Genomic DNA, 25,834 nt, shown 5'->3' with positions numbered 1-25,834 from the left:
CAGCTGACTGATAGATCTGCCTCCCATTTTGTAATAGGAAGCGATACTGATTCATCTATTTTGGAAAGTGTCCTGTATATTTTAGACAGTAATTTAGGGGTTTTGAGATTAAGAAATTCTGCCACACTTGGTGGTATTTGTAATTTGATATGATTAGACTTAAATTTTCTTTTTACTATAGATTTAACTTGTTGATATTCTAAAAATCTGTTCTTGTTAATCCCATATTGTTTAACTAATATGTCAAAGGGAATAAAGTCCGTCCCTTCGAATATATGTTCCAGGTATTTAATACCTTTACAACTCCAATCTGTGAAGTTTATCATATTATTGTTTATTAATAGGTCAGGGTTATTCCAGATGGGAGTACGTTTGCATGGGATTAGTGAAGACTCAGTCATTTTTAGAAACTCCCACCATGCTGTCAGAGAAGAGCTGATACTGATGCTTTTGAAGCATACGTGTCGTTTGATGATCAAGCTAATGAATGGCAGATCCGAAATCTCTATATTATTGCATAATGCCTGTTCTACATCTAGCCAAGGCTCGTCTAAGAGCGTGTGTTTTAACCACCCTGAAATGTGTTGAAGCCTGTTAGCTAAGAAGTAGTGGTGAAAGTTAGGCAGATCTAGTCCTCCTTTATCCTTGGTCTTTTGCAGCGTTTTTAAGCTAATACGCGGGGGGTTTACCTTTCCAAAGGAATTTAGAGATGGAGGAGTCCAGAGATCTAAACCAGTCAGGTGATGGTTTGCTCGGGATCATTGCAAATAAATAATTAATTCTTGGCAAAACCATCATTTTAATTGAGGCGACTCTTCCCATGAGTGATATGGGTAGAGACTTCCATCTGGCTAGATCATCTTCTACCATCTTTAAAAGTGGGATGTGGTTTAATTTAATTAAATCTCCCAACCTAGGTGAAACATTAATACCTAAATATTTAATATTTCCGGATTGCAGTGGAGTGGAAGAGTTCTGGAAGGAGCAATTAATTGGAAGAACTGTAGATTTTAACCAGTTTATTGAATAATCTGAGACTCTTGAGAAAGAGTTTATTAATGTAATTACCTCAGAGAGAATGGTTTGTGAATGCTGAAGAAAAAGTAACACATCATCTGCGTAAAGACTGACTTTATGTTCTACATTCTTGCATTTAATGCCTTTAATCACTGTAGCCTGTCTAATTGCTGCTGCTAGTGGTTCAATAAAAATTGCAAACAGTGAAGGGGAGAGGGGGCATCCCTGCCTGGTGCCCCTCTTAAGACAGAAGCTGGAGGATGTTTGGTCATTTGTCCTAACACATGCTGTTGGAGAGTTATATAATATTTTTAACCAGTTTATGAAAGAATTTCCAAAACCAAATTTGTGTAGAACTGCAAATAGAAAATTCCAGTTAACCCTATCAAAAGCTTTGACAATATGCTAATAATCAGTACAGAGAAAAGAACGATCCAACCGCATGTCGGCACATGTGATTAACTACTCACGTGTGACATGCTCATATCGCTAGGCGTCATTCAGACAGGATGCGCTTTTGTGTTGACAAAGATGCAACGCGGGCAGTGGAATAGGAAAAACATGCAAGAAGATGGGAGTCAACTTCCTTTAGCTTGAGTGGCGCGTTTTTATAATGCCTTTTCATGCATGAGATGCTGCAAGAGATGCGAGTGCAACAGTCAAGTGCGTCCATGTTTATGTAGAAAAAACTATGGAAATGCAGCGCAATCGAATAAGAAACCTGTGAAGAACTACTACTGTACGTCTGATATTTCATGTTTTCATCATGGTGACAGGCTGAAAGCTGCTGTTCATTGTTTTTACAGAACATTTATAGTTAATAGTAGTATACTGGTGTTATACCTTCGGTCATTTTGAATTTAAATTACCTTGAATTTTGAGATTTTTTTTTTAAAAGCATTTTCCTTGTATTATTTCTTATCATATAATATGTATAAGATGAGTTTGTATAAGATGTAGCTGTAGGTCATGCATCTTTTCTGCAAAGATATTCAACAAGTGATTTGTTTATCATTTACACGTTGACGAGTGTGATGCATTTGGAATATAATTTTTTTTTTAACTAGTGAGTTAATAAAGAAAAAGTTATTTAAATCATGTTGCAGTTACATTTTCAAGTTGACTAGTGAAAATCATAAATAACTAAATAAATAAAATATTCGAGAATCGGTCAAACATTCGGGAAAAATCAAGATTTGATTTTTTGCCATATCACCCACCCCCACGTCTGCTCTTCTGATATTGACTTTTTAACATTTGTGTATGCCAGTTTATGTCCTGCCGGACAGATCAGTAGGCAATTATACAGTTTAAATGTACGAATCTAACCTCCAAACCACGCAACAGTTTCCTACTGAATGAATTTCTTTCCAAAATCATCCCTCCCTAACATTTTCGTCTCGTTTTTATTCAAATGACAATAATGTCAATATACTTTCATCATAGTTTTTGTCGTTCAGAACAAGTTTTTGTTTCTTTATCATCTCGTTTTCGTAGGTTAATTTCGTTTTTTACGAAATTAACACTGCTAGGGATAACTATCTTAGCTTCAGACAAGTCAAAATCTTACTTTTACAACATAGTCCTAAAAAATAAATCAATAAAAGAGAAGAAAGGGGAGAAGAAAGAGAAGGGTTTTGCCCGTTTAGGCTTTCCATAGCTTGGTGTGCATTGTAGAAAGTGTTTATGTTTATAAGACTGCTCAAATGAGTGTTTCTGATATAATACTTGCTCAGAGTAAATACATTCAGAGTTTTACTAAAAACATTCAAGGCTTAAAGCGATAGCTCACCCAAAAATGAAAATTTCCCCATGACTTACTCACCCCCAAGCCATCCTGCATATGACTTTCATCTTTCAGACAAATACAATTGGAGTTACATTAAAAAATGTCCTGGCTCTTCCAAGCTTTATGATGACAGTGAATGCAGTTTTATTAAGATTTTTTAAGAAAAACTGTATCCATAAATCATAAAAAGTACTCCACACAGCTCCAATGGGTTATTAAAGGCTGTCTGAAGTGAACCGATGCATTTGTGTAAGAAAAATGTCCTTATTTAAAACTTTATGAACTGTAATCTCTAGCTTCCACTAACTGTTGTACACGCGTTCATACAAGAGTGGCGTTCCAGTCATCGCTTTACTTCAGAAGGCTTTTATGAACCCCCTGGAGCTCTTTTTAAAATGTATGAACGCAGTTTTTTTGGGCTTCAAAATCTCAACACCCATTCACTGTCATTATAAAGCTTGGAAGAGCCAGGACATTTTTAATATCAACTCAGACTATTAGTCTGAAAGAAGAAAGTCATATACACCTAGGATGGCTTGAGGGTGAGTAAATCATGGGGTAATTTTCATTTTTGGGCGAGTCTGAAAGCCCACCCTTAGTGCTGCCCATGTTCCTTACACAAACAAACTATCAGCCCACAAACCACTAGGAAAATAGTATATGGACCACTACCTTTATGATGCTTTTTGATGGACTCTGGTCCCCATCCACTTTTTCCTTCTCTTTTTTTGTTCCACATAAGAAATAAAGACACACTGACATGAAATGACATGAGGATGAGTAAATAAAGACAACATATTCATTTTCTGGCTTAACTATTCCTTTAATGCTGACTATGTAACCCTTAAACCTATACTGTAAAAAAAACAACTTAAAAAAATTGGCTTAAACTTTTAAGTTCATTCAATTCAAATATCCACACTTTCATGTAGTGCAACTTAACATTTCATGTTGACTAAACCTAAAATTTTAAGGCAGCACAAACACTTAATTTTTAAGTTGAAACAACTTTCACTGCGCATCCAGGCACCAAATTCTGCAGATAAAGAGTCACACTGCACTGTACTATGAGCAACAATTCCTTTATGAGAACCTTGACACTTTCTGCATATAACAACCATAAATAGCCAAAACTCACAAGCATATGCCACAAAACGTACTCACAATGGTTCCAGACTAAATTCAACACACGTCGACACAATACAGACATGCTGGACTCTAAATCACCATGATAACGTCATTCATGCTATGTACAATAGCTCAGACTTCTCTCCCATTGTCAAAGGGTACGAAATGAAGATAATGGAAGCTTCACATATGCATAAAAGAAGAAAAAAAAATAGGGTTGAGGCATGGTTCATGCACAGTTCACCTGCATACACACCTAGCAGTTAGTGGAGAGATAGGCAGTTAGAGGACAGACATCCCCCTATAAGGACAGACAGGAGGAGATGTGCCCAGCGGGAGGCAAAGAGAGAGCAAGAGAGCAAGAACTGGCTGCAGAGGGAAAGAAAGACAGAAGAAATCACAGGTTAGATAACACTCTGACATTATAAACATAATAGACAGAATTCTGCTCTGTTTCCTGGGGACTTAAAGAGGATGAAGATAAAGAAATGAATGAGAAGATGGTAGGGAATGATAAATGACTATTGAAACCTTACTCGCTGACTTTGAGCAAAGTAGATTGGATTGGGCTATCAGGGGACAGGTGTACGGAGACAAACGGGGCCAGTATGGGATGGAAAAGGGGCTGTTGAGGATTAATATTTACTAAGAGTGTTATACGGTTGTTGTTTTTCATTCTCCATTAAACTAAAGCCACAAACGGACACACACAGTAACACAAACACGCTATTTTCCATAGAACTGTCGTGTGAAGGTCCTATTCCCTTTGAAGCGCAGCACAGTACACACGCAGGCTTTGATGTTTGTTTCTGGCTGATCATTTATTTATCTTAAGCGCCGTTCTGACACAGCTCGAACGGCAAGGCATTGTACTACAGTCTTGTTCTGGGTATAAAGAGCGACTGCATGAGGGGAGCCGATCTGCCTCTGCTGCTGCTCCTGCCTCAGGAAAATAACCCAAGATTACATTTATCTGTTAGATAAGACACGTTTACAAAAATGCGATAGCTTATCGTGAAAAATAAAAATGTGACGACAATGTGAAAACGGATAAACTTCCAATATCTGAGATGTAAACGTTAGATGTGATTTACAGATAACTTTGAGCCTTTTATGAGACATTAACTGTTCTCCCATCTGGGTCTCCACAATTTTATTTATTAAACATAATGAAATATATGAACTTACACCATGATCTGTCTGAATACTTGATTCTGATTGGCTGGCAGGTATCCATTAAAACCAGGTAATGCACGGGTAGTTCAAAGTCAGTTTAATCACCGTTCTATAGACCAATTCTGAGTAGACTGCACAGTTGCAGCTGCACAAGCATTGTGGTGACAGAAAAACACTGATAAAAAAGTGGAGAGAAATGGGTAAAACCCATGGAATAAGAGAAAAAAAAAAATGTATTGTTGTGCCTTTGGTTGTCAGAATCAGAATTTAAATTATTTTTATAGAATACTGTCGTCAAAGACGTCATTTGAAGCTTAATGCAGACATTTAAATGGACAGACTAGGGCTGCACAATTAATTGAATTTCTAATTATGTAATCATTCAAAGGCACAATTGCAAAATAATTAAAAAATAAATAAAAAATCCACTTACATTATTCTGCTTGCTTAAGATGTGGAGGTGTATGTGTTTTTCCTACAGGTTATCTTAAGTTTTTTCCATTGTTTTAATTTTTACATTTTAATCTATTTAAAGAAGAAACTATATATAAAAAGGTGGCATGCAGTGCTTCAAACAATGGTATAAAGCTATTTAAAACATCATTAAATGTAAACTGTGATAATTGTAATTAATAATCGCAATTACAGTTTCAAAGGAATAATCGACAATCATGATTCCTGTCATAATCGTGCAGCCCTATGACAGACTATGGATGAAAACTGCTATGATTACTCTACTTCTAAAGCATAATTTGATTTAAACAATAGGTCTACATAATATTCACATATGCAGTTCATAGGGAACATCATATTAGCCCTACAGTTACAGCATGAAATACTACTTAAACCTATAACATTTTACATAACATTTACCGATTTTATTTCACAATTCATACTATCTTTCTCGCAAATCAGAATCAGAACCAGAATTAGCTTTATTCGCCAAGTGTGCGCAAACACACAAGGAATTTGTTGTGGTTTTTTAAGGTGCTCCTGGTACATGCATACATACATATCCGACATGAGAACAGAGAAAGACATTTAAATAAAATAAAAACTTAAAAATAAATAATAACGTATGAATCTGGAATAGAAGATTTATGTACAGATTTGTGCATTATTTTCTCTATATACAGCTATATAAATAAGAGATGTGCATGTGTATTTACATAATAATACTACAGAAAGAGACAATAATCAGAAATGGAAAAAGAAATACAGAAATGAATTGTAGAATGCAAGTTTACATCTTCTAGTTCTAACTTTATTTAACTCAACAAAAGTGAGTTTGCAATTTTGTGCAAAAAAAAGCCAAAAGTGTGGGATATAATTCATGATTCTGAGCCAAGAGGAAAAGAGAGAGTGACGTGTTGATTTGTCTCATCAGAACTGAGAGAATAAAGCCAGATTTTGAAAAATAAACTCAAATGTACCTTTTTTTATTCATTTATTCCATAGCTTCCAGACTGCTACTTGAAAACTGTCATTTTCTGCCACCAGATAGGCTCAGCCCACAAAAATGTCATCACTGTTTCCAAACACAGAAACTGGTCTATATTAATGCACTGCTTTCATTGATGCACAAACACATACATACACAGAGACAGAGAGAGTTCGGAGATGGTGTTGCACATACACGGAAAGATTCAGGAGCACAAAAACTTGTCAACCTGCCCTGTGACTGTTATTAATAAAATAGCTTAGATACTGAATCGCTACATTATATTCTTCAATGACAAGGAGGTAAAATGTCTGAAGTAACCAAACTCAAGCTTCATTGTTAGGGGTTTGCAATATGAACGATTTTTGGTTGTGGATGATAAAATGTCTCCACGATCTGCTTTTGAAGAAATATGGTAGTATCCTGCTACAGCGCACATTCAGTCAGTTGCAGTTTTGGCACCTGAGCCTCCATCTCAATATACTGCACATTTACATCAAATGTTACACTTACGGAACACTGCACTTATTGCACTTATATAGAAATAGTACTATTCACAATTACACAAAGAAAAGAAATCGCACGTTAAAGGGAATAGTTCACCCAAAAATCAAAATTTTGTCATTAATTACTTCCTTATGTCATTCTAAATCAACAAGACCTTTGTTTATCTTCACAACACAAATCAAGATATTTTTGATGAAATGTAAGAGCTTTCTGACCCTGCATAGACAGCGGCACAACTCCTACGTTTAAGACCCAGAAAGGTAGTAAAGACACTGAAGCTCTCAGATTTCATCAAAAATATCTTAAATTTGTGTTCTGAAGATAAACAAAGGTCTTACAGGTTTGGAACAACATGAGAGTGAGTAATTAATGACAGAATTTTTATTTTTGGGTGAACTATCCCTTTAAGAGGTTGCCTAAACCCTCATTTAAGACTAGCTATGAAAATCTTTATAGTGTCTAGAAGGGCACGGCACTCTCATCCTGGGATTAACCGAGCTATGATGATGAGGCAGTTATAATGATGAACCCCTGCTTTAGGATTACAGAAGCTGCCTCTCCCTTACTCCCTATTTCAAGGAGTTCAGGGGCTGATGGAAAATGGGTCCCTGCCTCTCTAAGTATCAGCAGAAGAATGACAGGCATGTCAGACATGCCCACTGCACTTATCATGACCACAGTTCAACGGACTATGCTTAAAATAGTCCAAAGTAGTGAAGCATTCCAGCCCTGGTTTGGAGCTGGTTTTGCTAATAGATTGGAGAAGGAAAAAAAGGACAGTTCATTGTCAAGTAACTGTTCCGGCAGGAATACCCCATCTGTACGCTGCATTAACCTTACAAAGGGCTTTACTGCACTGATGGCAATATGGTTATCTGAAGTAATGATTGCGCTACAGATTAACAAAGATAAATGAGCCATTTTGCCTACAAGGCATATCATTTTAAAGGGATTTTGCCTATTAACATTCTAGCATTTACTCAACCTCATATCATTTACAACCTGTATGACTTTTTTTTTTTTTTTAAGAACCCCGGGGTTCCAAACAACATTTATTTTCACTGCATACACTGTAAAAAAACAATTTGTTGAGTCAACTTAAAATAGTTTGTTACCTGGCTGCGTTTCAAATTTTAAGTTCAACTCAAAAAAGTTGTCAATTTGAAATTTTAAGTTGTACTTAGTGACAACTTATATATTTGAGTTGATTCAACTTAAAATTTTAAGGCAGCTTGGTAACCTTAGTCAACTTAAATATCTAAGTTGTGACTTGGTGCAACTTAACATTTCAAGATGACTAAACTTATTTGAACTTAAAATTTTAAGGCAGCAGAGTAACAAATTATTTTAAGTTGAATCAACAAATTGTTTTTTTTTTTTTTTTTACAGTGTAGAAGAAAAACACTTTTTTCAAAAGACGTTTTTCAAAATATGTTCTTTTACTGTATGCTTCATAGAAAAAAGAAAATCATAGAGGTTTAAAACAACATAAGGGTGAGTAAATAATGATTTAAATTTTTCACTAATATGACATTACTTAACCTTGTTTCACCAGAGAGATATAAGTTAATAGAGCCTGCTAATTAACAAATTTGGTTATACAAACAAAAAAGGTAAAACAAAACAAAAAGCACACAATACATATGTAGCAATTACTAATGGGCAGATCTGGTTTTACTTCCTAGAGACAAATAAACACCATCACATGAACCGTGCTCATGCTGACAGTGTTTTTCCTCAGGGATAAATACGTTGCAGCATAAACCCTGGTGCTAAAAATAGCCGTGTAATAAATTTACAAACACAGTTGGTGCTTTCTGCGTGGTTCCAGAGATGAGATGCAGCAGCAGAAGCACATTTAAAAGCCTTGACTTGAAAAAAAAAAATAAAAAAAACCCTCAACAACAAATCCATCAGGGCTTTGGGAACACCTACGGTATGTAGCCAAACACAGGAAATGTTAACTTTACGTCTGTTAAGGTGAGAAAACATTGAGACAATTGTGTTTACAGTGCAAAGAGTTGTTACATCTCAAGAAACCTAGAACAATACAAGCTTATGAAACACCGAGGAAGGCAGTTATATAAGGCAGCACAGGAAGTATAAACTACATTTTTACCATCCAAAACTCACCTACACAATGTTGGCCTGACAGTTTCTGAGCAAACATCATAAGCCCAAACCCTTACAAGCTGCACAGTTTGTCATGTTTTCATTGACGTATGCAGCGAAAATGAGACGAGATATGGGACGAGTTGTTACTGGGACTAGTCGTCAACTAGATGGAAAACGGGTGGGAACAGAAACGCCCTCCAATTAGAGAATGGTCTCATTTCATTAACCCCAGCCAATCCTTTTTTCAAAAAGATAAACCCTCTCATTTCTCCTCTGGGGGCTAGAGGTCCAACATAAATAAATCACCAGTCCTGCTCCACCTGAGGCCCATCTGTGTGTGCAGGGTCCATGGAGTAATGAGAATCGGCCATTTGGTGCTGTGCAGAGATCAGTTTTGTGGGTACAAAGCATGCATGGAAGAGCATTGGGTAGAGGGAGGTGAATTCTGGATCAGGAGCTCCTGCTAAGAGTAAAGACGACCAACGAAAAGGGCCCCAGGAGCACCTGATCCCATTTTTACACGCATCTGCACCTCTCCACCCGAGTTCAGATACCAAATTAAGGATGCATTAAGTTCAATCACTCAGATTCAAACAAAAGGACGTTAACAGTCTAAGAGGTTGTGCTGTGCTGCATTATGTGTCACGGCACTTATGATGAATGATGGGCCGGTGCTTTTCGGTAATCTAATATATTTTGTTCCAAGCACAAAGAGTGTCAAAAGGTGAACCCTGAGAGGGAATGAAACATTGCTTGAATCAAAAGACTATGTTAGAGAAGTTCTCTAGGCTTTTAGTATCTTACTTCATATTACTCCCATTTAAAGTGTGTGAATGATCACGAAAATTTCAACGCTAGCTCACTCAAAAATGGAAACTCTGTCATCATTTACTTACCCTCATGTTGTTTCAAATCCATGAAACATTCATTGAGCTTTGAAGCACCAATCAAAATAGTTTTAATGAAACCTAACAGATGTGTCACTTTATTAAAGGTCTATTTAGCATCTAAAATGTTGGTGCTTCAAGAAATTCATAACGTAAGCGTAAAAGAAATCCATATAAATTGAGTGGTTTAATCCAAGTCCTCTGAAGAAGCACAAACGGTTTGATGATGAACAGATTAATTTAGGCTTGTATTCACATACTGTATAAATGTTAATCATAGACCACATCAAATAAGGTAGATGGAAGCTCAAACATTATTTGATCAAGTATCTTCAGAAAAATTGGATTGAACTGCTCAAAATAGGTTTCTTTTACAATTTCTTTTTAAACTATCAAAGTTTGGAAGGAATAAACTTTCAAAGGAGGGACAGAAATCACTCAGGTTTCATTAAAAATATCTATTTGTGTTTTAAAGATGAACAGACATCTTGTGGATTTGGAGCACAATGAGGGTTAGTAATAACTTTCATTTCTTGAGTCTGTGTATGCCTGCTACATGCGAAATGCAGTATGTCACACAGAGTCTGAATACACAGAACTTATGAAACAGCTGAGCAATTAGTAAATGTGACCCTGGACCACAAAACCAATCTTAAGCAGCACGGGTATATTTGTAGCAATAGTCGAAAACACATTGTATGGGTCAAAATGATCAATTTTTCTTTTATGCCAAAAATCCTTAGAGTATTGTATTTGTGTAATTAAGTACTGTATACATGTGTATTCAAGTCAAAAATAGTCTATTCAGACTTTACCAAACACTTTTTCCATTATTATTAATAAAGTGTATTTTAAATTAATTATGCAAGACTGGCTTTGAAAATTGCTCTACCATTGTGCTGAGAAAAACTATATTGCCGTAGTCAATACTGCTTTAACTTTGGATTTCAAAGCAGTTTCCACTATGAAACACATGAGAGATACGTTTGTTTTCTAGGAGTAGGAAAGAACGGGGAAATAAAGCCATTGTTTACCCCTTACTTTTTCCCCTCGTCTTTGTTCTTTGAAGTGACTCTGGATGTGAGGAGGCTCTCTGAATGAACCAGCAGCGAGAGAGTTAGAAGAATATCCTCAGCTGCACTCAGGTTCCAAGTCCTTAAATAACACAGTGTGTTATGGGTACAGTGAAACAAATCAAAGGCATGCCACGCTGTGACGCCTCTCAAAGAGGATGCATCCTCACTGTATTTATTTACATAGAGAGTATGCACATTTCACACAGAATTATACATTATCTTCACCAACTGATTATACTGAGAGAATACAGGAGTTAAGTAAAATGAGAGAAAAAAGATATGTGTGCATTGCACCAGAAGGTCTGGCCCAATCATGATAAAAATCAAAACTGTATACAATCACAATTATTAACTTCAATTAATAACATTTACATGAAATACTTATTTGGCATGCCATACTCATTAAGTAGGCTACAAACCTAAAACAAGAACAACTGCAAGAACTATTTTAAGCAACCCAGGCTCATTGGAAATACATGCTTCTATATACATTTCTGCAACACCGTAATTACGTACAATACTGCACGTTTTGCAGCAGTTTCAAAGTGAAATGTCCAGCAAGAGGCGCTAAAACATACGTTCAATATGTGACTGTGGCATGTTTTTATTACGTTGGTACAAGCATGTACTGCTGTGTTTTTATTACGCTGCTTGAGGTACGCATTGTGGCTGTTCAGAATTTAAATATCCAGGGAGTGTCGCTAAAGGTTAATGCTGTATCCTGTTGGAAATATCCCCTAATCAAACCCAACCCTAAACCTAACTGATAGTGTTAACAAAAGCAAAAGTGATATAAAAAAGCATTTGTTGATGCTGCCGTGCTATTTTAATTTCCTTATGCGGACTTGACCTGTTTTGTCGAACCGTAGTTTCACAGGGTTCGTACCAGAGCTCTTCATCACTCAAGTGCAAGTCCATATTACGTAAGCTACCGAGCAAACTTGCTAAATTAGAAAACTCATGCATTTATATGTGACGACAACATTCAGAAATATCAGTTTTCAAACAGCAGGATGTTCATAAATTGTTTTGAAGCCATAATATAATATTCAGCAAGTAATTATGTGAAATTTAGGCTTTATTAATCAAATGTGTAAATCATACTTTGTGTGAAAAGGAAAAAAAAGTTGTCAAGTCTAGTCTAGTGTCTAGTGTTCATTTCAACTGGAAACGGCAGTGATTTATACATATAGGTATGTTTTTTTAGTTTTGCAGAAATGTATATAGATGCATGTATTTCCAATGAGCCTATGTTGATTTTAAACATTATAATTGATTATAAAGGTACTCGGCAAAAAATCGTATTCTAAACAAGTATTGTGTAATTTTCCAGTTAAAATGTCTTTAAATCACTGAAACAAACTTTTATTTTGTCTCACTGTGCTGGCAGTCTTAGGAATAAACTAAAGATTAAATAGCTTTTTAAAAAAAAGTGACAAAACTGGGGAAAAAAAAAAAAAAAAAATCAGCATGTTCAGAAAGATGAAATACACTTTTATTCAAACAGAATCTTGACTTTTTTATAGATTCTATTTGAATTCTTTATAGATTCTCTTTCAATCTATTTGAATAGAATCTCTTTTACCTTATTTTGAAGGAATAGTTCACCCAAAAATGAAAATGGGTCATTACTAATTCACCTTCAAGTTGTTCCAAACCCGTAAGACCTTTGTTCATCTTTAGAACACATTTTTTTTTTTTTTACATTATCAGTGTATATAGTGTACATTTGGCATTACTACTGACTACTGTATATTGAAAGCAAACATCATAATGTAAAGAATCCAAAATAATTTCAAATTACCAACGGTCATGTTTCATGGCACAGCCATTTCCATGCGGCATGGTCACTACAGTATATACATACACTACCAAACCAAACTTTGGGGTCATTTAACATATAGCACTATCAGCAAATCGTAAAACTATGACTGAAGCCACTGCCTTTTCCTCAGTGATTGACTGCTGCTATCTGTCATTTTTGCCTCTCATTTGCATGGAATTGAGCATTTCAAACTCTAGGACACTTTGCTGTTATTCCAACAATCCCTTGTGTGATCCTGCCACTCATCTTCTATAGAAAATGAATTGAAAACGGCCACTCATATCCACTCGCTCGACACCAGCATACGCATATGGTCAAAGAAACTAAAGTTTCTGAAAAACACTGACGACCTAACAGCATATTTTCATTGGATGATGGATGATGATGATGATGAAGGAACAGGTAAAGTGTTGCAACTGATGTGCAGTAATGAAGGGGAGAAAGTGAAAAAGCAGACAGACGGGTTGGGCGGGTACCTTTGATGTCAGCCAGGCAGTGGGTGAGCGTGTGGACGTGAAGGTTTAAGGCTGTTAGAGAGGGCTGACTGGAACTGGAGCTCTCCTCCCAAGAACCTCTGCTCGACACAGCAGCTGCAAGAGAGAGACGACAACACGCATCAAACACATGCGATGAGGCCAATCCATGCTGCATCATTAGCAGGTTTATTTACATATTACAACTGTGAGTCGGTGCAACCGCACACTCCCCCCCTCAGGGTTCAAGCTGAGAATGTGAAGAGCCGGGATGTGTGGCTCTGGATTGTTTACTTCAGAGTTATAAATAGTTTTTCTTCTTCTCATTACAGAGTAATGCCACAGCATTGTATTTACTCATAAGCGTTGCACAGATTAGGGTGTGCATAATGCCGAACCTCTATTCAGAAAGGAATTTGGTTAGAGATGTGGCCTGGGGAGACACGTGCAGGGATGCTATGCAGGTGACTCCTTCCATGCATACCTATCATTTAGTCTGAGTTGCAGCTTTTAAAATGGTGAAAAGGCTAAAAATAAACTATAAAGTTTGATTCGGTATGCAAAAACAGCTATGAATCTTCAGCTTTAGACTATAAAAGCGCAGACACCAAAAATCTAAATGGCAACATCAGTAACTTAAAAAGCAGACTGACCTAGGCAAACCCATTTAAAAACTTGAAAATTCAGAGTAATATTTTCATTTCGTTATTATATTTTCTTTATTCCTCTATGATCTTTGAGCAGCACTGCAGAGACTCAGGGGTAATTTCTGAAACTCTTTCAACAAAACAATTCTTCAACACACTTATTCTTATTCTGCTAAGGATTACAATATCTTTCCCACAAGGGACTCTTCTCTGCTTCGACTTCAAGGACAGACGTGCTCAAAGCACCTTGGATTTGTGGGACTGACATCAAAGGTGAGCTAAGTCGGAATACATTTGTTATCAGGTCCCTCTTTCTCTCTGTCTGAACTGAGCTTACTGCGTTCTGTGCAATTGTGTGTTGTGTTAAATCCATGTCAGTGTGCAGCTAAAATGTCTGCAGTTAGTTCATGTTGAAGAACATAAACAAAGAAGACGTAAGTGTCACAAAGCTTTAACTCTGATGCGCTAAAATAGTCATATAATAATAATAATAATAATAATAATGTATGAATTCTGCATGTTACATGTTGTCTGCATGGTACATGAATACAGTATTTATTCAGGTCAATGGTATAAATTACAGTACCATATGATACTATTCACTCTCCCATAAAAACTAGCCGCCAAACCGTAAGTAATGAGCCTAAAGGGCAAAAAACTAATCAAAGGAAGAAATTTTTTATTTGTTTCAACTAATAGCAGCTGTGGAATACAGTCCTTTCTCATTAGAACAACCAAGTAGATGATGTCACACAATTTATGTTCTGGGCTGAATGACTTAAGGCAAGAGACACAATGCCAAAGCAAAGAAGAAACCAAAAAATATTTAATTAATGAAAGAGTTTCACCAAAAATGAAACTTCTGTCACTATCCCCCCCCCAATGAAGTTCCAAACCAGCATGCTGCTATTTTTGTTCCCCTGTGGAACAGAAAAGTAGCGTTTTTAGGAAACTTTTTATAGTTCATTGCAACCACATCTGTGAAGTTTCCAAAAAAAAAAAAAAAAAAAAAAAAAGAAGAAAGAAAATAAGTCAGACTGCTGAATCCTCAGTGCTAAACATGATTTTATGACACTAATAAGCTTGTTGTTTTTAATGAATTAAAAAAACTGAATTGGAGTAACTTAATAAATTAAGTGACTTAACTAAATGACTTAAAGTGTGATGTCATGAAAATCTGATTTTTTCCATGTTAAAGTGCTATAATTGGGTGAAAATGTGAAAAAGAACAAACCAGTAATTTTTGGAAAACCTTTCTCTGCAAACTTGTGAAAAAACAAGCTGCTGGTATAATATTACCAACCCTTTAATCTGCACGTTTCCACACACAATGGCAAAATTGTGTTTTTGCAAGTGACAATGGTGTACCAGTTCTAACGACATGCTGAAAGTTCAAGCAAAGCATAACTGTTCTTTCTTTGGCTGCACAAACGAGCATAGAATGCTAGAGTCCCAGTTTCAGAGGAGACGAGAAATCAGTGGATTATTGATTTATTTACCTTATATTACACTGCTGCCACACAGATCTAATATAAACAGGCAATTTTTTTCCTAGCTGTTTAACTTCACAGACATAACTGACTTTTTTTTGTAACTTGTTTGTTTTTAACATAAACTTGTGTGTATTTGACAGTTTAAGCGCAGTAAGACATGAAAGAGAACTTTAGTTTAGTACGTACATGCTGTGCGACAGCTGCTTTCTGTGCTTGTGCTTCGGATGTGTGTGCTTTGAAAACCGTTTATCAGAAGTTTAAACTAATATGGTTTAAAACACATGATTTCAGTGCAACAGACATGATACTGAAAACCAAACAGATGTTTTTTTTTTTTTCAGAGTATCTGAGGTACAAGTTGTAAAGGCACAGCCCTGATCTAGAAAAGGGGGCAGGGAGCAAACAGCTCAATTTCATTTAAAGAGACATGCACAAAAACAGCATTTTTCTGCTTCCATTCAAATAAGCATTTTCAAAATGATATAAATGATCTGTGGGGTATTTACATATTTCATATGGATTATATAATGTGAGAATGTTCGTTTTCTGTTTGAATTGGTTTATTTGAAGGTAGACATTTCAGTCTCTATTGACAGCCTATATTTTTCATGTCTGTAAGACAAGTATACACAGAGGTTTGAAGTTTTGTGCTCAAGTTCACAGAGACATAGACTGCAGAGAGCGCATCCTGTTTGCTTTCATTTTACAAAAGCGCAACGTTTGGTTGTTGTTCTGAGTGCACACAAATAGTCTTTACAGATTCGAAAGATGCATTACTTTTATCGGTATGACACACTCCGCACAGACCCTTGAATAGTGCACATTTTTCTAGGCTAACATTAGATTGAACAGCCATGTAAAGTTGTTACTACTTACATATTTCAGATGAAAAACCATATATTAGGTCGATAAATAATAGGTGAGCATTTGAATGTCCTGTCCGATGCACTGCATTACCACATAGACCAGCCATTAACAATCTGTCACGGATTGTGTAAGTTTGTCACTTCCTGTGGATTTTGTTTTTCTGCGACTAAGCGACTAAGAAACTTTTGGGAGACCAAGCCTTTTCTGGTCGATTAATTGTTATTCGACTAATAGGGGGCAGCCCTACTATCTACATCTAAAAACACACACAAAAATGAGTCATTAAAAACTTTCGAAAGAAACATCTCAACATATGACAACAAAACTGCATTCATTCTACATTTACTCTTTAAAAGTACTGCGCTACTCTGCAGCGGTCGAAAACAGTCAGAATATAAGCAATCATTACAGGCATACAATAGCACTTCAGGACAATACAAAAAAACATTTTGGAAGATGGATTCATGATTTACTAATTCATTTTTGAACTCAATTTGGAACAGGTTACAAAGTGTACCTTTAAAAAATAACTGCAAATAGGTTTGGAACAACATGAGCTTGAGTAACGACAGACTCCTCACTTTAAATTCAAGTAAATATCTAGGATCATCATTATCAACATATCGACGCCACATCAGAAAAAAAAAATGTAACTGTGTAGTAGATCTAACAGTTTAGTAGAATTCTTGCTAGGACAGATCTAATTGATTGCAATGTCTTCAAAGAGACTGGCCCAGGAATGGATTTTTCTCTTCGAGGCATAACCTGTGTGAACAGCAGACAATGTAGCTTCCCTCTCTGAGGAGTTGGGGGAGGGAAGAGCGCTTAGACACTAATGCAGGCAGCATGCCCACAGGAGCATCTTAATTAGAGGAGGGAGAGAAAGAGAGAGAGAGACTATATGCTGTGGGGAGTCTGAATCACTACTGCAAAGGAACAACTCTTCTAGTCTGAGGTGGCAAGGTCAGGCCGACCTGAAACATCTGTACAAAGTGTCTTAACAAGCTGAAGAAGTTGTGTGGGTGAAGGAACAGGTTTAAAATGCATATACTTATGTCACTTAAAGTAGAAATGCAGACAAGGTCGTCTCTGCTAGAAAAGTCAGGTTAAGAGACATAGGTGCTTACATAGAAAATGTGGTTTTATATATGTATATATATATATATATATATATATATATATATATATATATTGCCTGTTTTATGTGTTGATACTATTCCTGTGTCCTTGCTAATGTCTCTACAAAAGAAAATTATTAAAAAAGCAAAGCTTTCAGAGGGCAAAAACCTTAAAATATCAATTATTAATGCACTTTTACTCATAGCTTCAAGTCATCAGATCTAATTGTCGTCCACTGCCAAAGTCAATCGCTCTCTAATGATGATAACAAACCCTCGCTAGCAGTTGGTAACCTTCACACACCCTTCAAAAGCTGTCTTTTATGTTTCTTTGTCTTTTTGCAGTTCAACACTTGGCGAGACACTTCAAATATCCAATTGTCAACTTTCAGCAGCTGCGTATCTCTCGCACCCCTTCATCATACTAAATGTGAAGGAAACTTATTAGGCTACTAGATATTGAACACAGTGGTTTTTAACCAATTATTCTGTCAAGGTTTTCACTGTCTAAGAGATAATTCAAGGTAAATTAGCTATGTTTATTAAAACGTTTTTAGTCGTTAGCGCTATTACTTTGCCTTTTATGCAGTTTCCCAGTGTGAAGAACTACAAAAGGGCATAATTGTTAAAAGGCAAGTGATTTCCAAGGTACAGAATAAAGAATATCACTGCCGACATCTTTATGGCTCATTAGCTAAAGCTAGTTTTGTATCTCCAACAAAAGCTGCCTTTAATTAGCCTTTACACCAACCAGTACTTCAGCTGCTCAAAGCATAGCCTGGGTGAGTTTATGCCAATGATTAGAAGTCTGACTTTGCGAGACTACGGTAACAATTAAATGTTTTCTGTATTTTGTAGGTCATTTGTTATTTACGGGTTTAGCAGCTTGTGTTGTTTCATCATAGTCTTTCTCAGTGCTGAAGCTTTTCTGCAAAAGCATGACATTGTTAAATAAAAATGGCAAACATTTCCCGAAAAAATAAATAGTATGCATGTTGTAGGATGTTGTGACCTCATATAATACTTCATACCATCAGGGTCTAAAATTGGCAGAAAAAAAACAAGCTCTCTGCTTGTTCCACATCAGAGTAATCCAGTCATCTTGCTGCTTTAATTGGAGGCGAAGCCAAAGAAACATTGTGTTGAAATGCCCTTTCATTCTCTGCTGCCCACAGCAGGGCCAGGATGCTAATTGAGAAACGCTACTGAAAATGACTACCTATCATTATTAGACCTCTCAAGGTAGTGATAATCTTCCGAAGTGGTTCAATTTGCAAGCTGCAAGTACTCAAGACCAGCCTGACCTTTATAATGCCCCCATTTTTCAGCAAAAAAAAAAAAAAAACACTCCAGAACTTTACATCACTAATCCTTCAAGACTGAGCATCCTTCCATGGAACGGCGAAAAACATTAACTGGAAATCTTCGGAAACAAGGTTTAACGGGCAAATCAGCATCTACAGACCTGCAGGCAAAAAACATCTCAGAACATTTATCGTTTACCATCTGTAGCCAAGACTGCGTCTTCAAAGTTAAAGGTTCAGTTCACCCAAAAGCGTCACTAATTACTCATCCTCATATCGTTCCAAACCTGTAAGACTCCTCTTCGAAACATAAAATAAGATATTTTTAATGAAGTCCAATAGCTTTCTTACCTTGCATAGACAGCAACGCAACTGAAACGTTCAAACGGCCCAGAAAGGTAGTAAGGACATCGTTAAAAAAAGTTCATGTGACATCAGTGGTTCAACTGTAATGTTATAAAGCTACAAGAATACTTTTTGTGCGCAAAGAAATAAAAAATAACGACTTTATTCAACAATTACATCTCTTCCCTGACAGTCTTCAACGTATGCTCATGAGAGGCTGATTATCGGCGCCACTATGAAGCATTTTTATGGTTATCGATATCAGTCATTTTCAAAACTGATTTGCAGATAAAATAATTTAAAAGCATTCAAAAAAAAAACGTTTTTGGCAGAACCTTTGTTATTCTTAATTTTGACATTGTATTGGTTATCGGTCTACTTGATCTGTAATAATTAGGAATGTAACGATATTAAAATCTCACGATACAACATTATTGCGACATTAAGTCCAAGATACAATATTATTGCGAGACTTGGGAAAAAATTTAAATTTTGTACATTTTAAAGTTAAATTATTCTATCTAATGCACATTAAGGGTTCAAAATAAGAGCTCCAACCCATGTTCTTAACTCAGAAATTTAAGTTACACAAAAAGGGGACTCAGCTCACTTTTTATTTGTGGTATACTGTCTCAGTCTAAATTACATTCACACTGGTGCTTTAGGAAGCCAAACAAATTAGAATATAATAGCAACAATTTTATATTATTGTTATTCCTATGACAGTAATAATAATGTACAACAGTTGCACTGTAAAATAAAAGAAAATTTATATTTCATATTATTTTTGCTTTACACTACAGTAGAGGAATTACAATACTTCTTTCCTAGTTTCTAAACTGGAAAGAGATATGTAGAATTTGGACTGCAGTAACATTTAAACCGCTAATTGTCAGCAATTCACACTGCACTTTTAAGCTTTTATTTTGACGGAAACGGCAGTAGAGTAGAGCTTTTATTTTGATGGAAAACTCCAGCTTCAGTGAAAACAGGCTTACAGAATGCATCTCATTAAAAATCTAGTGAAATGCTGTAATCATCTACCACGAAAATAAAGCCGTTGCGTTCCCAAATGCGCGCTAAACTCAAACGATTCAATAAACATTCAATAAAAGACTTCACTGCATTCACTGTGAACTGAGCCGTTCTGAGGCGCAGACAACTCAGTATCACGGAGCTGATCACCTGAACAAATTGCAAGCTTCGATTTGAAACATGCATTGTAAACAATCTTGATGAAACTGTACCAGGGGGTAAAATACACTTTTTTGGCAGGGTCCCCCTAGTACAGTTCACATTCCAAGGGCTAAATATAACTTTACTGGGGCCGCTTCAACTTGCAACAACAGTGTTAAAGTAGCCCAATTTTGCGGGAAACACTATACTGATGTCACTATTTCAACAATGAGGGTGAGTAAATAATAACAGAATTTTCATTTTTGGGTGAACTATCCCTTTAAAGCCCATCCAGTGACCTGTTTATTAAAAGGTCATTTAGCCAAACTTTCGCATGATCCTCTGACTTCTGATATTTAATACCATAAATGACAACTTATCAGCAGAAATATCAGCAGACACAAAACATCAAGTCTTCTGAGAGCTAAGCCTCAACTGAGTCACAGTTGCATCCAAATGATGAAATTGCACCGGCTCACAAATATCGCCCAAAGCCATCCCTTACAATGCTGAAAATGTCACCATCCCCCTTGTGGAGTGAACGTGCACATCCATGGGCAATGTCAACCTTTTACTGACAGACAGAACGATAGATAAATAAATAGAATGATGGATGGAAGGAACAATAGAACGTTAGATAGAATGACACAATGACAGAGCAACAAGAGAGAGAACCAGAACCAGCAGAAACTAATTGTGCATTCAAGTCTAATAGTCATACATGGTCTAGATAAGTAAGATGTACTTCCCTGATGGAACTTTTCAGAGTTTCATGGGCCGCCGGGCTGAATAAAAATAGGAGGATCAGAAAATGGCCAGCGCCCTAAACCATGTACTGATCAATTATGTAAAATCCTTTAGAAGAAAGCGGGGATTGATGCTCCTCTCTCATCAAAAACCTACAATTGAACAATTCAGAACCTGATTAAAGTGAAAAAAGACAGAGGGTGTGAGAGAGAAATGGAGGAGGGAAAATGTGGAGGAAGAAACAAACTAGGCAAGAGGTTTGAAAAGCAGCCTGAGGGGTCTTTGTCATGGAGATAATGTGAATTACCACTGGAGGTTATTACTCGCCTACTTAAACATTACAGGTGCACTTATATTAACACATTAAAAATCAGGGAGGTCTAATAGTAACCGCAGTTTCATTTCAGTTTAATTTGGCTACAGAACGTTTGTCTAGCGCACACTTCTACTTGATGTACACTATGAGTCAAAAGATTTTTAAAAGAAGATTTTTTTTAAAAGAAGTCTCTTCCGCTCACCAAGCCTGCATTTATTTGATTATTAAAAGAGTAATATTGTGAAATATTTTTACAATTTAAAATAACTGTTTTCTATTTGAATATATTTTAAAATGTAATTTATTTCTGTGATTTTAAAGCTGAATTTTTAGCATCATTAATCCACTCTTCAGTGCCACATGATCCTTCAGAAATTATTATAATATTCCAATTTGCTGCTCAAAAAACATTTATTATGTTGCTGAGTAGAATTTATTTCAGGTTTATTTGATGAATACAAAGTTCAGAAGAACAGCATTTATCTGAAATAGAATTTTTTTGTAACAATATAAATGTCTTTATCATCATTTTTGGTCCATTTAAAGCATCCTCGCTAATTAAAAGTATTAAAGGAGTCAATTAAAGTCCACTTCCAGAACAAAAATTTACAGATAATGTACTCACCCCCTTGTCATCCAAGATGTTTATGTCTTTTGTTCTTTAGTCGCAAAGAAATTGTTTTTTGAGGAAAACGTTTCAGCATTTTTTCCCATATAATGGACTGATATGGTGCCCTGAGTTTGAACTTCCAAAATGCAGTTTAAATATGGCTTCAAAAGATCCCAAATGCGGCTGTAAACGATGTTCACTACTCACTACTGTGTGTGTGCACTTGGATGGGTTAAATGCAGAGTACAAATTCCGAGTATGGGACACCATACTTGGCCTCACGTCCTTTCCTTTTTAAGATGGGTCTTATCTAGCGAAACGATCGGTTATTTTCATTTAAAAAAAATAGAATTTACATACTTTTTAATCTCAAATGCTCATCTTGCCTTTCTCTCCCTGAACTCTGTGTATTATGGCTCAATACAGTTAGGGTATGTTGAAAAACTCCAATCATATTTTCTCCCTCAACTTCAAAAAACATTTCAAAACGATCCTACATCGCTGCAGAAGTATCAACCCAGTCTTTGCAAAGTGAACATGCAAAGAAGATCAAACACCCTTAACAAAAAAGGCAAAACAGCAATATAGGATGATTTTGAAGTTGAGGAAGAGCATGAGACTGGAGTTTTTCGACATACCCTAACTGTCATGAACCGGAAAAAAACAGAGTTCAGGCACAGCAAGACAAGACGAGCGTTTGAGATTAAAAAGTATTTAAATTGTATTTTTATAACCGAACTGATCGCTAGATAAGACCCTTCTTCCTCAGCTGGGATCGTTTACAACCACATTTGGGATCGTTTGAAGCCGCATTTAAACTGCCTTTTGGATTTTTAAATTTTTGTACTGGAAGTGAACTTCTCCTTTAATTTCTATAATTTAATTGATGCCAAAATTTTAGCTTTGATTACAGAAAGAATTACATTTTAAAATACATTCAAATAGAAATATTTCACAATATCACAGTTTTTGCTCTATTTTGGATCAAATTAATGCAGGCTTGGATACATAAGTAAAAGCTATGAAATACTGACGAAGTACTGTAGAAAACTAAACTAAAGACAAAACTGTTGGCAAAATAACTGAGTGGCCATTTTCTGGTTTAAATAAGGATATTTACAGACAGTCTGGCAGTTTTGAGCTGTGTAGTTTATTGGCTTCTAGATGATAGGAATAAACATGCCGAGGCCACTTTTTCTCTTTCCTTCACGTAACTCTTTTCCTTTATTAAAAATCGCCTTCATAGGAGGCTCAGATGCAATTCAAGGGATACTTTCACATTCAATTATTTGGGCTCTGCCTTCCTATTCTGAGAGACGTTCAAGAGCGGAGGGCAATAATGAAATTCCTCTTTCCAAAAAAAAAAAAAAAAAAAAAAAAAAATTTGTTCAAAAGAAAAGGTATCTTTAATAAAACCCATTTTACCTTATCTGCAGATAGCTGCGACACAATTACTTCATGCTGCACCATATCACAAGGTCTATCTTTTGAGAAATGGGTCTAGAAATGTAGGAAGCAGCTGGCAAACATTGTGACTTTACTGAATACTTACAGAACCTATAGGAGAATATACCATAGCCTATACTGAATATGCTTTATCAGAGACCATTATATCAAAATATGCTAGTGTAGGGCCACTCCACCTTCAAAGCCTTGAAATAGGCAGATAAAGTATTAATGCTTGGTGCCTGGCCCTGGATTTCTACTAGGAGTTTCAAACTGTATTTCCCCACCAACCCTGTGTGACTGTGATGAGGGACAACAGCCTTTGAAGCCAAAAGCTCAGAAAAAAAGGAAAGTTGAAAGAGAATGAAGGTAAGAAACATTAATATTGCATCAAGATTATTTCATGCGATGGCTACGAGGGATTTTGTCTCTGATGGTGGAAAGTTGTTGGGATCTTTATGGGGAGAAAGACAATGATAATACACTTCATAATGTGACTGACTCATTAGATACTCAAGGACAAGTCAGATTTCATCAGCCAATGACTTATTCAGTATAATATATACTGAATATGTGAATATGTGTTAGAGCTGGCAAACGATTAATTGCGATTAATCGCATACAAAATAAAAGTTTGAGTTTGTCTAATATATGTGTGTGTGTACTGTGTGTAATTATTATGTAATTTATATATATGTTATTTATGTACAAAATATTTTTATTTATATATAATATAAATTCTATAAAAATTATAATGAATACATATAGTTGTAAATATTTCTTAAATATGTACATGATTGTGCTTGTATTTATATACGCATAATAATTACACACAGTACACACACATATTAGGCAAACTCAAACTTTTATTTTGTATGCGATTAATCGCGATTAATCGTTTGCCAGCCCTAATATATATTCACATATTCAGTATATATTCAATAGAAAACATAATATTTAAATGAATCTTTGTTAATGTGAGTAAAAATATAACTGTTCATTGCATACACACACACACAAGTTAAAAATAAGTTAAATTAATTCCTTTGTTATAATAGCAGGGGAACTGAACCAACAGCTATTAATATTTTAGCCTTGATGCACCACTAGCTCTCTATCTCTCTCATTAATCTATTCATCCAGCTATGGATCTCATATCGAAATAGAAATTAAGTGCCTCAATCAATCATGAATACCATTAGAGTTCAAGCAACATACATTTCCATTACATATGATCATACCTAGGGCTCATTTCTCACTATTGGCATGAGCGATTTAGACCTCACAGTCATTTCGACTGCTAATTTACATGACACACTTCCCTTCAGTGCTTTTCATGAAGTTATGTGCATTATTAAAGACTCCATTAGACAGTATCAGAACATCCCATCTGAACTTTTATCTCCGCCGGCCTCAGCGATGTGTTTGGTGTCTACAGGCTGGTACACTGACCCAGCCGCTCTGGGGGCATGGAGAGTATCACTCACACTCCAGTGGAGCACGCGGTTATCTGGGTCAGTGCATACCACACTCAAAGCACACTTGTTTTGCTGTTTGGGGGCCTGGGGGATGGGCAGCTACAGTACAGCATAAGGAAATGGAATAAATGCACTATAAACATTACTCCATATAGGGTTATATGTAGTTGGTGCATGTCAACATCAAGCTAAAGGAATACAGTTGAGGTCAAAAGTTTACATACGCCTTGCAGAATCTGTAAAATGTTCAATGCAATGCGAGTTTGAACTTCCAGAATGCAGTTTAAATGCAGCTTCAAAGGGCTCTAAACTATCCCAGCCGAGGATTAAGGGTCTTATCTAGCAAAACAATCGGTTATTATCTAAAAAAAGGTACAATTTATATACTTTTTAACCTCAAATGCTCGTCTTGTCTAGCTCTGCGATGCGCTTGTGTACTCTGTGTAATCTGGGTCAATAAAAAAAAAAAAAACTCCCATCTCATTTTCTTCTCCAACTTCAAAATTGTCCTACATTGCTGCAGAAGTACCGGCCCAGTGTTTACAAAGTAACTTGCAAAAAAAGATAAAAAAAAAAAAAAAAAAAAGGTAAAACAGCGCATGTACAATGATTTTGAAACTGGAGGAAAAAATGAGACAGAAGTTTTTCGACATACCCTAACTGTCTTGAACTGGATCACACAGAGTTTACACTGTGCGTCGTTTAGAGCCATCTGAAGCTGCATTGAAACTGTATTTTGGAAGTTTAAACTCACAGGCCTCATAGAAGTCCACTATATGGAAAAAAAATCTGGAATGTTTTCCTCAAGAAACAATTTCTTTATGACTGAAGAAAGAAAGGCACGAATATCTTT

The 25,834-nt window shown here is 36.0% G+C and overlaps 1 protein-coding gene across 12 annotated transcripts in view; it reads right to left on the bottom strand.

Annotated features, from left to right (window-relative positions):
- arvcfb (ARVCF delta catenin family member b) overlaps positions 1 to 25,834 on the bottom strand; it is a 273,519-nt gene that overhangs the window by 161,594 nt on the left and 86,091 nt on the right. For 9 of the 12 annotated variants that reach the window (XM_051108695.1, XM_051108689.1, XM_051108697.1 and 6 more), the window contains exons 2-3: positions 13,438 to 13,551; positions 4,191 to 4,303 (exon numbers count right to left, since the gene is read on the bottom strand). The gene's annotated coding sequence lies outside the window, so the exon portion shown is untranslated. The remainder of the gene's footprint in view (positions 1 to 4,190; positions 4,304 to 13,437; positions 13,552 to 25,834) is intronic. The other 3 variants (XM_051108690.1, XM_051108701.1, XM_051108702.1) reach the window with 1 other exon arrangement.

The sequence above is a fragment of the Labeo rohita genome, chromosome 5 (genome assembly GCF_022985175.1).
Source record: "Labeo rohita strain BAU-BD-2019 chromosome 5, IGBB_LRoh.1.0, whole genome shotgun sequence".
In the NCBI taxonomy this organism is placed as follows: domain Eukaryota; kingdom Metazoa; phylum Chordata; class Actinopteri; order Cypriniformes; family Cyprinidae; genus Labeo; species Labeo rohita.
The sequence above is the reverse complement of the archived record's forward strand: the minus strand, read 5'-3'. Positions and strand labels throughout refer to the sequence as shown.